This window comes from Sorex fumeus, unplaced genomic scaffold, assembly GCF_029834395.1.
Source record: "Sorex fumeus unplaced genomic scaffold, SorFum_2.1 ptg000047l, whole genome shotgun sequence".
NCBI lineage: Eukaryota > Metazoa > Chordata > Mammalia > Eulipotyphla > Soricidae > Sorex > Sorex fumeus.
The window spans coordinates 12,969,856-12,983,520 of NW_026606104.1; positions in this window are offsets into that span (position 1 = coordinate 12,969,856).

A 13,665-nucleotide genomic window follows, 5' to 3' on the forward strand; every position below is an offset into this window, starting at 1 on the left:
CCCAATGCCTGTGAGGCAGATGATTTCTACTTAACTCTCTCTCTACTTTGATTACATTCATTATTTCGACAAAAGATGCACCATTATTGTTTAGAATTTTCCCTCAACAATCAGAATTGCTGAAAAGGCATTGTGAAATAATTTGTTTTCTATAGCTAGTTATGAGAACCATATGATGATTTTGGATTTCTGATATTTCACTAGGTAAGTCTGGAGGGATTTCTGCCAAGAGCCAGATAATTACGAGATTGGTTTCTGTGCATCTGGTGTTATGGCCATGCCAGAGAGCCACTCGGCAGGGGGGGCAACTGGTGACCTCTGTAGGGCCTGAAGGGCGAGCCAGTACCGCCCCCCTTCCCATGAGACTGCAGTAGCCCCATCACCGCCAGCTCATACCTGGCTTTCCAATCATCTCTGATGTGGCAGCCACCTTGCTGCCAGGGGTAAAAGGCGGAAGGGAGTAATACCCTTTCCCTCCCAGGGAGGCATGGCTCCGTAGTTTAATGCATAGTCTATTCACTTTTCTGCTGCAAGCTGCCGGGCTCTGGATTAAGTCCTTTTGCCTCTGGAGCCATGGCCGTGCTGGAGAGCTGCTCATGGGGGGCAACTCGTGACCTCGGTAGGATGTGAAGAAAGCTAGAACTGAACACTTTGGAGGAAGAGAAGGTGCCTATCAAACCATAATCTTTGTATATCAAACCATAAACATTAACACTATTCTAACCATGCTACTGAATTCCAACATTTTCTCCTCCAACTTTTTAAACACAAACATGATTATCCTACTCAAAATGCTTCTTGTTTTTAGGATAAATTTTTTTTGTTGTTTTGGTTTGGGGCCACAGTCAGTGGTGCTAAGGGGTTACCCCTGTGTAACCAGATTGCTCTTGGTGTTGTTTGGGACACAATATGAGTGTTAGCTGCATGGAAAGCAAGAAATTGTAAATATTCGAGCTCTCTGACCCAAAGACATATTGTTGAACATAGCCCATGAAACTCTTTGTACTCTGATCCATATTTACCTCTCCAAACAGTTGCTTCTGCTTTATGCTTTAACCATATGGGTTTGTTTTCCATCTCAAAAGGCACCTCCAGGTCATTGTATGTGCTCATCCCTTTGCTTGCCTCATTATTTCACTCCACTTTTGGGGCACACCCAGCAATGCTCAGGAGTTATTCTTGGCTCTGCACTCAGGAGTTACTCCTGGCAGGGCACTGCTCAGGGGACTATATGGGATGCTGGGGATTGAACCTGGGTAGACTGTGTGCAAGACAAATGCTCTACCCACTGTGCTATCGCGCCAGTCCCCACTCACCATATTTATTTGCTCGAGCGGGCCCAGTAACGTCTCCATTGGAGACTTTGTTGTTACTGTGTCTGGCATATCGAATACGTCATGGGGAGCTTGCCAGGCTCTGCTGCGAGGGCGAGATACTCTCGTTAGCTTGCCGGGCTCTCCAAGAGGAGTGGAGGAATCGAACTTGGGTTGGCCATGTTGTCTGCGTGCAAGGCAAATGCCCTACCACTGTGCTATCACTCCAGCCCACCATATTTATAAAAATATTTTATTTAGTTTTCAAGATTTGGCTTCAATACCCTTCTGAGAGGTCATTCCTCTTGCCCTCAGGAACTCCATCTACCCATGGAATTTTGGATTTGACCATTGTGCCATAGCTTTTTGATTAATTAGATTTGTTTAACAAGATGACTGTCTTTCTAAGGCCAATAAACATATTTGTATTGCTTATTACTCAGTCTTCAGCATCTGAAAGAATTTTGGGAACCTAATAGTAAATAATCAATGCTTATTGACTTTCTACTTTAGTTCTAATCTTATTACTGTGATCACCACTTTTTTCACTACTAGTATCAGATGTACGTTTGTTTATTTCCAACAATATGGTTAAATACTTTTTTTTAAAATTTGAGGCACTCATCATCCTATGTTTTTTTCTCTCTGAAATTGCTTTTATATCTGATGCTAATTTGTACTGAGTTCACTCTTGTTTGGAGTTACTGACATATCCATATGTGAGCAGGAGATCAGTAGAATGAAATTGGAAAACTTAAATTTGAATTAGCTGGACTTGTCATTTGGAGTAGACACTTAATCACTCTGCTTGTTTCATGCCTACAGCAAAAAATGACATGAGTGGGTTCCTGGGCAAGAAGTCCTGATTCGTGTGTGTGTGTGTGTTTGTGTGTGTGTATGTGTGTATTAGGACTCAGATCAAGTCTCACATCTACACAGCATATGCTCTACCAGTGAGTAACAGGCTTGGCCCCTTTTTGTGTATTTCAGCAACATGTCAATCTTCTGTCCTAGAATGGAAAAGAGAAAAGGTGGTCAAAAAAAAAGATAACATGTGTCTGAATAAATAATTTTGACATGAATAAAGTTAATAGGTTGAGTGCTTCCTCTAATCTGTGCTTTCTTTCTCTGTTCCTCCATGTATCCCTGAGAAGTTGCCACTCAGGGAGAGAGATCTGATGGTGGACATCAAAGAAATATTCTCTCCCATGAGGTAGTAGTAAGCAAAGATAGTCCGTGTGTTTAAAGTTGATGTAAGAGGAGGGCAAGGTAATACCCATGGGAATTAATTTTATTTATATGTACCTTATTCTATTATTGTATATATTTATACACATGTTATGATATAAGTATGTCATGAAGTTGTTTAGGGTTTCAAAAGATATTGTAAGGGCCAGAAAGATAGAACAGAGATTAGGCCCTTGCTTTGTATGTGGTCAACCCTGGTTGAGCCCTGAGCATTTCTGGGAGTGATCCCTAAGCCCAAAGCTCAGAATAACCTCTGAGCACACAAGGTGTGACTTAAAACTACCACCTCTAATAAAAGATCACTTGATCACTTGACTTCCCGTTAATCATGGATTTGCTTGAGCAGGCACCAGTAACGTCTGCATTCGTCCCTGTTGTGGGCTAGTGTAGCCCAATGGCGTCTGTTCATTCTAGGAACATGAAGAGCCTCAAACTGATCATTCAGGGTCTTGACGAAGAAGTCTGACTATCTTGTAGGTGGGTGGCCACGCGGTCCTTTGACGTCCTGTGAAATCCAGTCGGTAACGGCTCTAGTCCAGTGGTTGTCTCCTAATCTCATTACATGTCCTGCCCATCTGATTTTTGACACCTTGGCAAATGAGACAGCATCCCTGATTCTTGACCACCGATGGAGGTCGGAACTCCAGATTCTTTCTCTCATTTGAGTGAAGCGTGATACTCCAAGCATAGCTCTTTCGATTCCTTTTTGGGACACCAAATAGTGTTCTCACCTTGTTTTTGTAGGGCCCAGGTCTCTGAGGCAAATGTTAATGCAGGAAGAACACTGGAATCGAAGAGATGTGCTTGGAGCCAGAGGTTCTTTGTCCTCTTAGCTATTTCTTCGACGCTCTTGAAGGCATTCCAAGGCCCTCTCTTCCTCCTGCAAAACTCAGGTGCCAGGTCATTCGTCATGTTGACTTCTCAACCTAGGTACACATAACTGTTGCATTCAGAGATGGCCATTTTGTTGAGAGTGAATGGAATGTCAGGAACAAACCTGTTTCTCATAAACATTGTCTTTGTGAGTTTCAGCTGGAGTCCAACCTTTCCACACTCACGGTCAAAGTTGACCAGTATTTGTGCTGCTTGGCTAATGCTTGGTGTTATTAGAATGATGTCATCAGTGAAGTGGAGGTGGTATAGTTGCCAACTGTCTATCTTCACTCCCATTCCTTCCATTCCAGTCATCGCATGATGTTCTCAAGGGTGGCACTGAAGAGTTTTGATGAAATGGTATCACCCTGCTGAATCCTCTCTTGACATCCATAGAATCTTAGCACACCAAAGATTGTGTGTTCACAGGCTCACTGGACGACTCTGTCTCACCGCCTGTGTTTGGTGCTCTTGAGCCACTGTGTGTGGCCTGGATCAGGACAGCTGTTGGCCAAGGGCAGACGAAGGAAGAAACGAAGGCCAGGCTGTCAATTTCAATTGTAGATTATTCCAATCCTCTTCACTCCTGTATCTCCTCTGCCTCCTTCTCTCCTGGGTCCCAATCTGGAACTTTTCTCCTTCTGACCCTGACTCTGGATCTCTGGAGCCTGAGCCCTCTCACTTCTGAGTCTCCTCCCTCTGAGCTTACATTCTTAGTTTATATAGCAATCACATAGGGTGGTGACACAAAGGTGGGTTGAACATTAACAAATCAACAAAGAGAGGTTAGACCACTCCTCCAGAAGATTAACTCAAGTATAAAATCTCATCTAAAGAGATTGCATCAGATTACTAGGAGATCTGCTCAAGGGTGGGATCCTAACAAGGGTGTGTTCTTTCCTCAGCTAGTAATCTACTTAAATAGTTGTAGTAAATCTACTACTAATATTTCTAGGAATGTCAATCTATGTGAGCACAGTAAGATATAAACATTTCACTATACATTCCTCAGTCCTCAGACCGGGCTAGTTTTCCTAGCCCCAGCAGGGTCCTAGTCTTGTTGTTACTTACTTTTGTATGATGACAGCATTTGTCCATGATCATACCCTCAACTTATAGTTGAGTATTGTGGCACTTTGGCCTGGCCCATTTCAATGCCAGGATAGCTCACAGCTTCCCTGGGTCCATTCAGTCCCTCAACAGGACCCTGAATTTGGGGTGCTAGGAACTAAAGGCAACTGAGTCAAGAAAGTAGATGCCCAGGAGTAAATGTTATTCAGAGTCAATTAACTCCCAAGTTACAAAGCATAATATTAACTGTCTTCCTGTGTCTATACAGAAAGGACATTGCTTACATGTTCAATGTCCTTGGGATGGGTGTGACCTGATAAATGTAAGCTACCTGAGGAAGGACAAAACAGTATTATCCTACAGACACCGATGATCACTTCTTTGTAGAATGTTGAGATCCTGGTAGTGAATCCGTAATACAGATCACAGAGGATGCTGATATATTGAGTATGAATTCCCTGATTGGCTAGAACTTCAATGACCACTTCAGTCTTAATAGAATCAAAGGCCTTCTTTAAATCAATGAACGTTAGACAGAGAGGCATCTTGAACTCCCGAGAAACCTCAATGAGCTTGGTTATCATGTGGATATGATCGATTGTGCTAAATCCTTTGAGGAACCCAGCTTGCTCACATGGTTTTCCTTCATCTAGTGTTCTGCCAATCCTATTCAAAATGACTCGTGAACAGCTTGTAGATCACAGACAATAGGCAGATCAGGCGATAGTTTCCAATGTCATGGATGTCTCTCTTCTTGTACAGTAGAGAGGTCCTGCTGGTTTTCCATTGGGACAAAACCTTGCATTCAGAAGGTAGTGCGCATGAAGAGCTGAGCCAGTGTATTGATGAGTACTGACGGCAGGTTCTTCAGGTGTTCAGGTCTGACCTTGTCTGGGCCAGGTGCTGTTTGTTTCTTTACCGACAAAATGGCATGACGGATTTCCGAAAGGAGAACATTTGCAATGGCATATTCATCATGCGAAATTTGATATGTGGGCAGGTGGACATGGCTATCTTAGAGATCTGAATAGAAGTTATGAATAATCTTCTCCATTTCCCTTTTGGAAGATGTGATAGATCCATCAGGAAGTCGGAGGGCAGTCATCTTGATATTGTAGTTGATGAAGGACAGGCAGGCGTTACGAATGCTTTTCCTGACTTCTGCTGCATCTACCAGCACTGCTGCTCTTCAAGATCTTCCTTTATCGCTACAGTGCTCTGCGAGCACGGATGTTCACCTGCGGTTGCCTGAGCCATGCACCAAACCACGTTTGCGAATAAACTCAAGAGTTTTCGAAGACAGGCATTTTTTGTGGCTATTTCTCTCTTGGCGTTCCTCCCACAATCATGGAGGTGCTGAACCAGTTGATCTTATTCCTCATCAATGTTGTTAATGAAGGCATCTTCCCATGTTGCGACAATAGTGCCAAAGAGCTCCCAGTTGGTGGTCGTTCTGAGAGTTCTCTTCTTAAACTTTGCAGTCCTTTCTCCCCGCTCTGTGAAGTAGAATTTTTCACGAAGGAGACAGTAGTTCGATCTCGTTTGGAATTTTAGGACAACAACAGCGACAATGGTCAGGCAAAACCATTGATTGAATATGATGTGGTCAGTTTTGTTGTGGAACCATCTACCAGGAGACTCCCATGTCCAACATTTAAATTCGGCCTTCTGGAACTTTGAGTCACCATGTATGGTCTTGGTCAACATGATGAACTACTCCACTACCTCCACTACCCAGCCGCCACCATGCTCCAGGATGCTTTCCGGAGGCTCTGACCTAGACTCACGCATGAGTGAAGCCCCACATAACAAGATAAGTGGAACTCTGAGACCTTGGACTCCAGACTCAAGGGACCTGGTGACAGAGATCCTCTGATTATTCCCAGAAACCACAGGTGATGAAGAGATTAAAACCAGGAGCCCCACCCTACCCTGCCCTGTCTGCTTCCACCAACTGCCAGGGACCTAGGAATTGGATTATGCACAGAAGACCCACCAGATTGGTACCAGATAAATACCTCACCAGCAGACCCACACTACCTCCACTACCTTCACTGCCCAGCTGCCACCAAGCTCCAGGATGCTTTCTGGACTGTACAGCCACTTTGTGGCCGAGTAACATGTCATAAGACACTTAATACCCATCATCCAGGATTGCCACACCATCTTTGATAGGGTTCAAATATGGTTTCAACCGTGGGAACACCTACAAGGGCAATTAGAGGCCGCCCCAAAAGCCTCTATCCCTCTTGGAGAGCCTGGCAAGCTACAGAGAGTATTCTGCCCGCACAGCAGAGCCTGGCAAGCTATCCATGGCATATTCGATATGCCAAAACAAGTAAATACAATGGGTCTCATTCCCCTGACCCTGAAGGAGTCACCTATACAGCAGCGTTGAGAAGGATGTGGAAGGAGAGGCTGATAAAATCTCAAGGCTGAACTAGGCTGCCGAAACGAAGAAAGACAAAAATGATCGTCTGTACTTTCAATGCACATATGCTGGCATCAGATTCACTCATGGAGGACCTGATGGTACAAGCGCAAAAGATCAAGTACGACATCATTGGTATGACCAAGACAAGAAGGCATCAATCACATCACACCATTTTTGACACTGGAGAAGAACTGTTCTTCAGAACATGCGACAAAAGAGGCGTCGGAGGCGTTGGTGTCCTTGTCAACACGAACTTGGCCGTGAGCACTGATTCATTCGAATACCTAACAACCTGAATCAGTCGATTACACTTGAATAGATGTGGCTCACTGCCGGCAGTTTCTATCTTCATTGTCTACCAACATCCAATTATAATGAAGGAGAAATTGAGAAATTCTACATGGAGCTGGAGAAGTTCTATAACGAAAACCACACCTTCTACAAGATCATTGTTGGTGATTTTAAAGCCAAGATAGGACCAAGTAGATCAGCAGAACTCCACATCGGGACTGATGGCCTAGAATGAAAAGAACAGGGTGAGAGACTATCTGAGTTCATCATGTCGACCAAGACCAATAAAAGATATTATATTTTAAGATGGGTTATTTATATCTTTTAAACCTGAATTTATTCTTCTGATAAAGTCATTATTCTCTAAAGCAGTTTTTTAACCTGTTTTTGACCCTGGCCCCTTTCAACCTTATTTCCTTCCTGTGTCCCTCTGTCATATAGATTGACCCTCTAGTCTTATGTTGTGGTCCCAAATTTTCACCTATGATCTCCTTTGAGTATCCTGGGGCCAAAAAGTCAACTTGTTGACTATGATCAATAAACACTGGATGAGCATGTACAAATAAACTTACCTGGTTTTTTTTTCCAGAAGGCCATCATTTCAGAACAAAAATAAATTACTCAACTTTTCTCTGGGAATCTACCTTCTTTAAGCAGAATCCACATATTACTTTAAGTAGAACAGTTAATTTGATGGTATTAACCCTTCCCACCAATAAACAGGGGATGTTTCCATTTCCTTGCATCTTCTTTACTTTTTTATTTATATTTATTTTTTTTCTTTTTGGGTCACAACTGGTGATGCACAGGGGTTATCTCTGCACTCAGGAATTACTACTGGTGGTGCTCGGGGGTCCATATGGGATGCTGGGAGTCAAACCCCAGTCAACCGCGTGAAAGGCAAATGTCTTACCCACTTTGCTATCACTCCAGCCCCTTCTTTATTTTTTTTAAAGCAATGATATAAAACTTTCTTTATGTATGTCTTCTTCATTTTTGTTGTTTATTTTTACTGTTTATTTTTTTTGAGGTGCTATCCCTTGATTTTTTATATTGAGATTAATGTGAGTCTTTTGGGTGGTAACAGTGAGAAAATGCAGAATCAAAAATGTTGGCAGGTTGGGGTTCTAGCTTCTCAAAAAATTCTGACTTGCACTAGAAAACATGAATAGCTCTGGAGGTAAAGACTGTACAGCAGGATGGCTTGGTAAAAACTAATCTAGCTATTGACATTCCCAATTATACTCGTTGTATTTATCATATGTGGCAATATATTTACCTTTTTCCCCCTAAAGCTCAGAATTGCAAGCAACACCTGTTAATGTAGCAAAGAACCAAGACTCATAGAGCAGCATATTGTAGATTCTGTGGGTAGTTTGGGTCTCATCTTCACACACAAAAAAACTGAATGGACTTATTTTGTAGTTCTTAGGATAGCCCAGGCATCATTGATTTTAAAAAAAAACAAACGAGTTTCTGTGTTCTGAATTCTAAGTTTTGAATAAATAAGTGGTCTCTTTTTTTCTCTGCACATATTTAACTACTAATCTAAACACTATTTTTTATTCTTAAAACTTTAAGAATATAACAGGTGTGAGTACTTACATATGCTAACCTATACTGTTGCCAGAGTGTAAAATTGGCACAATATTTCTAGGTGGTGATTTTGTAATAAGCATCTGAAAGTTTTTTATATTTTTACCCATCAATTCCACCTCCACTACAGTATTCTGTGGAAATAAGCCTGAATGTGAAGGATTCATGCATGTAAAACTATATTTATTTGTAGTTTAATTCATAAAGACAAAAACATGGAACAACTTAATGAATGTCCAAACCCTAAGGGTTATTTGAATTCAATGAAGTTTTGCAATATTTGTAGAACATTTGATGATATGAGAGAGCTTATATGTTTCAGTGAAAATAAAAAGAGAATATTACAATATACTTCAGATTAATCATGCATATCTACACAAGAGGATATTTTATATGTAAGCTTAGAAGTTTATGGCAAAGACACCAAGAATACATTTTCCTAGTGAATTGATTATTAGTCTGAGGAAGTCATTTCAATTGTTTTCTTAATGTTCACCCTATGAAATTTCCTTAGTCCATGTCATGCACACCAGCCAGTTTAATCAGCATGATCATGTCTTTTGTGTTGCGGTTAGTATGTTAAAAATGGTCACATAATTCAGACTTAAATGCCATGAAGCAAAATATAATTTTCATGTGTGTATTTCAGATGTATGTATCCAATTTTATCTACTCCAAATATAAAAAATTGGAAGATTTTAACTAATCAGGTGAGATATATTCTTTCTCTTGTCTTGACTATGGCTGAGAATTCACAGAGTCCTAACTGATACTAGAAACTTCTAATGTTTTGTGACCATAGAGTGAAATCTGACTTAGGTAAACTGATACAGAGAAGACAGAGCAAAGAGGTATAATAACACTTTATACCCAATGACATTATCATATACCTAAATCAAAATAACAGCTTAATATGTCCTAATTTTTAATGAACTTATTGAAAATTTAATATGGCATGTAAAGATGTTGATTTATATATTAAAGTAGATTGAAACTTGTCTAATGTTATAATGCAATAGTACTTCAATAAACAATGCAAAAAGCCAAAGTCAAATAGTCAAAAAATAACCATATCAATCTTAATAAATTTTTTGTTTTATTTCTAATATTTTTAAAGATTTTATTCAATGAGCACACATTGCTTTTATAGTTATAAAACATCAAACACATTATTAGCTAAAAGCTAACAATAGCCCATTAAGTCAGTGCATAGTCTTCTCTCCTTATTCGCTCTCCCCCTTCTTCTAACCTCCTTCAGTCCTCTTCTACAAATTCCCACAAGAGCCAGAGAAGCCAACAAAATGTCAAAATTTTGTCACTCCATTAATTAGGAGACTTGAATTGGGCAAGGCACAACTTACATTCTGTGAAATTGATTGGCAAGTGACTGGCAAAGCTACCCTCTAGCTAACAGGGCAATGGCAGAGACAGGATTGATCACTATTTATCACCATGTGGCTTGTTCTAAACATATAGAAACCTCAGATGAGTCACAGACACTAGTTATCATAAGTTGTCAGAAGAAGCTGAAAGTTAGGATCTAAGTCGCTCTGCCAAATTCATCAGTGTGGTCAAAAGAAGGCAGCCCTTGGACCATGTATATCACAAAAGATAGTAGTAAATTTAAACCAGGGACAGACATATCTCATGAGTTATAATCAAGTCAAATTGGCGAGAGCACAAGGCAGAATGCATTGCTTAGACAGTACTGGAGGGAGGTGAACTAGTGCAAATGGCAAAGGCGTAATAAAGTAGTACAGAATTCTACTGAGAAGGTGAATCAGGGCCAAAGAGGTGGTACAGGGCTCATGGCACTTGTACTTGCACATGCACATGTCTTATACTTGGCTGAGCCTGGTTTGATCACAACACTGCATATGGTCCTCAGAGCACTGAGCCAGAAGAATGCCTTGAGCACTGCCTGCTAGGAACCAATTCACCTGTCTCCCTTCTCCCTCTCAACCTCACCCTAAAGGAGAAAGATAATCAGGAATGGAAGTGGAGAGGAACAATAAGGCCTCTGACCAAGTATCTTTAAGATTATCTGTGAACAGTGGCAAAATATAAATATTGCTCTGGAGAAGAGTAATGTTCTCTGCAAAACATGTATAGTGATGGTACCTCAACCCTATTTACTCACGCTACATTGCTCTTTCCGTATTATTTGCATGATGGTGCTATACAATTAGATATGATATCTTAGACCAGCTACTTAATTTTTTCTCCGAGTCTTTTTGAAAGGGTTGAGGGCTGAGTCATGGTACTTTTAAGCACGGCCAGCTTTAAAATTTTACAGTTGCACAATTGGTCCCTGAATCTACCTGTCTGAGCAAAGCAGCCAATAAAGAGAGCTTTGGAAGGTTGACCTCTCTGGAGCACAGTGCTGATTTCCTGCTGGTGAAGAAAACATCTTCCCAAAAGTGATGCTTTCAGGAGTCAGTAGGCTTTTTTTGAAGCTGATGTTGGTCTTGCAGCTTCTCTGCAGGGGGAGAAAGACCTGGATTTTAAATAAACAAATGATTGGATCTCTTCTCCTTCTCTGCCTCCTACTCCTCCTTCTCCTTCTTCCTATTTCTTCTTTGTAAAGCACAATTAATTCACAGCTGCAAATAAAAGAATCAAAAAATGTGTTAAAATAATTAGATGAAAAATAATAATAATCAGATACTTTGGAGGCCTCCTTCTGTGCCTGACCAACTTCAGTCCTAACTGCTGGGACTGGCTGCCTTTTAAGATTCAGCTTCAGGCACCAGCTTTCCAGGGATGAAGTGAGGCCTAGAGCTGTTGGTATCAGAAAAAAGGCAGAAAGTGTTATGATTTCAGGGACCCTAAAGGCCTCAGCTGTTTGTTTGTTTGTTTTGTTTAATTAGGATGCACTGAATATTTTTGAAAGGCAGCTAAGAGCTAAAAAGCTAATTTTAAAGAGTCATTTCATTAAATGCTCGAGCGGGTCCAGTAACGTCTCCATTGGAGGCTTTGTTGTTACTGTGTCTGGCATATCGAATACTCTCGGTAGCTAGCCGGGCTCTCCGAGAGGGGCGGAAGAATCGAACTCGGGTCGGCCATGTTGGCTGCGTGCAAGGCAGACGCCCTACCCGCTGTGCTAAATACTATTAAAAAATGTACAGTGATCTTTTAAATTTCATTCAGTCACCTAATCTTTATGACGGTAGTAAATACAGTTGTTGAATGGTGGTTAAGATGACCAAGGTCTAAAATCTTGCTAGTAAGTGAATTTCTACCTGTATCTGGTACCTTGATTTTTAGTTGCTATTTATTTAGAGTATCATATAAAATATTTTATTATGATACCATGATACATTTACATATGAATTTTGACAGGCTGTTCAGGTAGTTTAGTTAAAGTTAAAAAAACAGAGCATCACAATGTTGAATATTTTGAGAAAAGTCTAGTCAACTACTTAAAACATTGGAAGGTATGAGATATTTAGTCTCATACATAGATTTTTGAACCTTAATTTATAAGAACAAAGCTTCTTATCACAAGAAAATAAAACTAGTAATCACTTTGATTATGATTGCTGACAAAAGGGATAGATAATCAGATGATTTCAGGGCAAATTCTTTGGGGGCCACTTGCTAATGGTATAGTCTTGAGTAGGGCCATGATTTTCCTTGAACTGTTGCTATTCCACATCAGTGATAATGATTGCTATCTTTTTGTTTGTTTGTTTGTTTGTTTGGGTCACACCCAGCGATGTACAGGGTTAATCCTGGCTCATGTTCTCAGAAATTACTTCTGGCAGTGCTTGGGGGACCATATGGGATGCTGGGAATTGAACCTAGGTAGGCCACGTGCAAGGCAAACACCCTAACTGCTGTACTATCGCTCCAGCCCCAATGATTGCTATCTTAATGTTAAGAAGCCTAAATGAGATACATTATGTATACCACCCTGAACGCGCCTGATCTCGTCTGATCTCGGAAGCTAAGCAGGGTCGGGCCTGGTTAGTAGGGCTGGAGCGATAGCACAGCGGGTAGGGCATTCGCCTTCCAAGCGGCCAACATGGCCGACCCGAGTTCGATTCCTCCGCCCCTCTCGGAGAGCCCGGCAAGCTACCGAGAGTATTCGATATGCCAGACACAGTAACAACAAAGTCTCCAATGGAGACGTTACTGGGCCCGCTCGAGCAAATCGACGATCAACGGGAGGGCCTTTACCTTTTACCTTTACCTATATGCATGCATATGTATATACATAGAAAGAGAGAGAAAGAGCATATCCTCTTCTCATATTAAATCCAGCCTAATATTTATTGTCTACAATGTTTCAATAAATATTTCTTTTTCCTTATTTTAAAGGACAAATTTAACTATCAGCTATCTGGAGAATGAGTGGGTTTAACATCTTTTAAAGGCTGTGAACAGTATATTTAGAACAAATGGGAAACAATATTGAGTTCACTTAAAGAAAACATGAAGGTCAGAAAAGTTTTTTTTTTAAATAGAAATTAAGGAATGTTCTATATTTACCAAGCTTAAAAGGAAAGTTGGGGAAAAATTGAAATATTTAAGTTTTTTTATTGGTATTTTCAAAGTCAAGACAAATTCCTTTATTCTTAATATAACAAATAATGATGATGGTATCTGATTTTGGATTATGAAGCTAGCCAGACTACTATTGTAGTAAGAGTATTAAGATATGAGTCTAATTATCTTGTTAAGGCCTAAGTCTATCTTTCTTTAATCTGACAATTATAGCAAGAATGATAATAATGTCAAAGTTGTTATGGGCTCTGTACATATAATAGCTCATTAACACTCATAAAAATCCTTGTGGTAATTCTCCTTTGTACTTCACTTTTGTAAGTCTAGGGA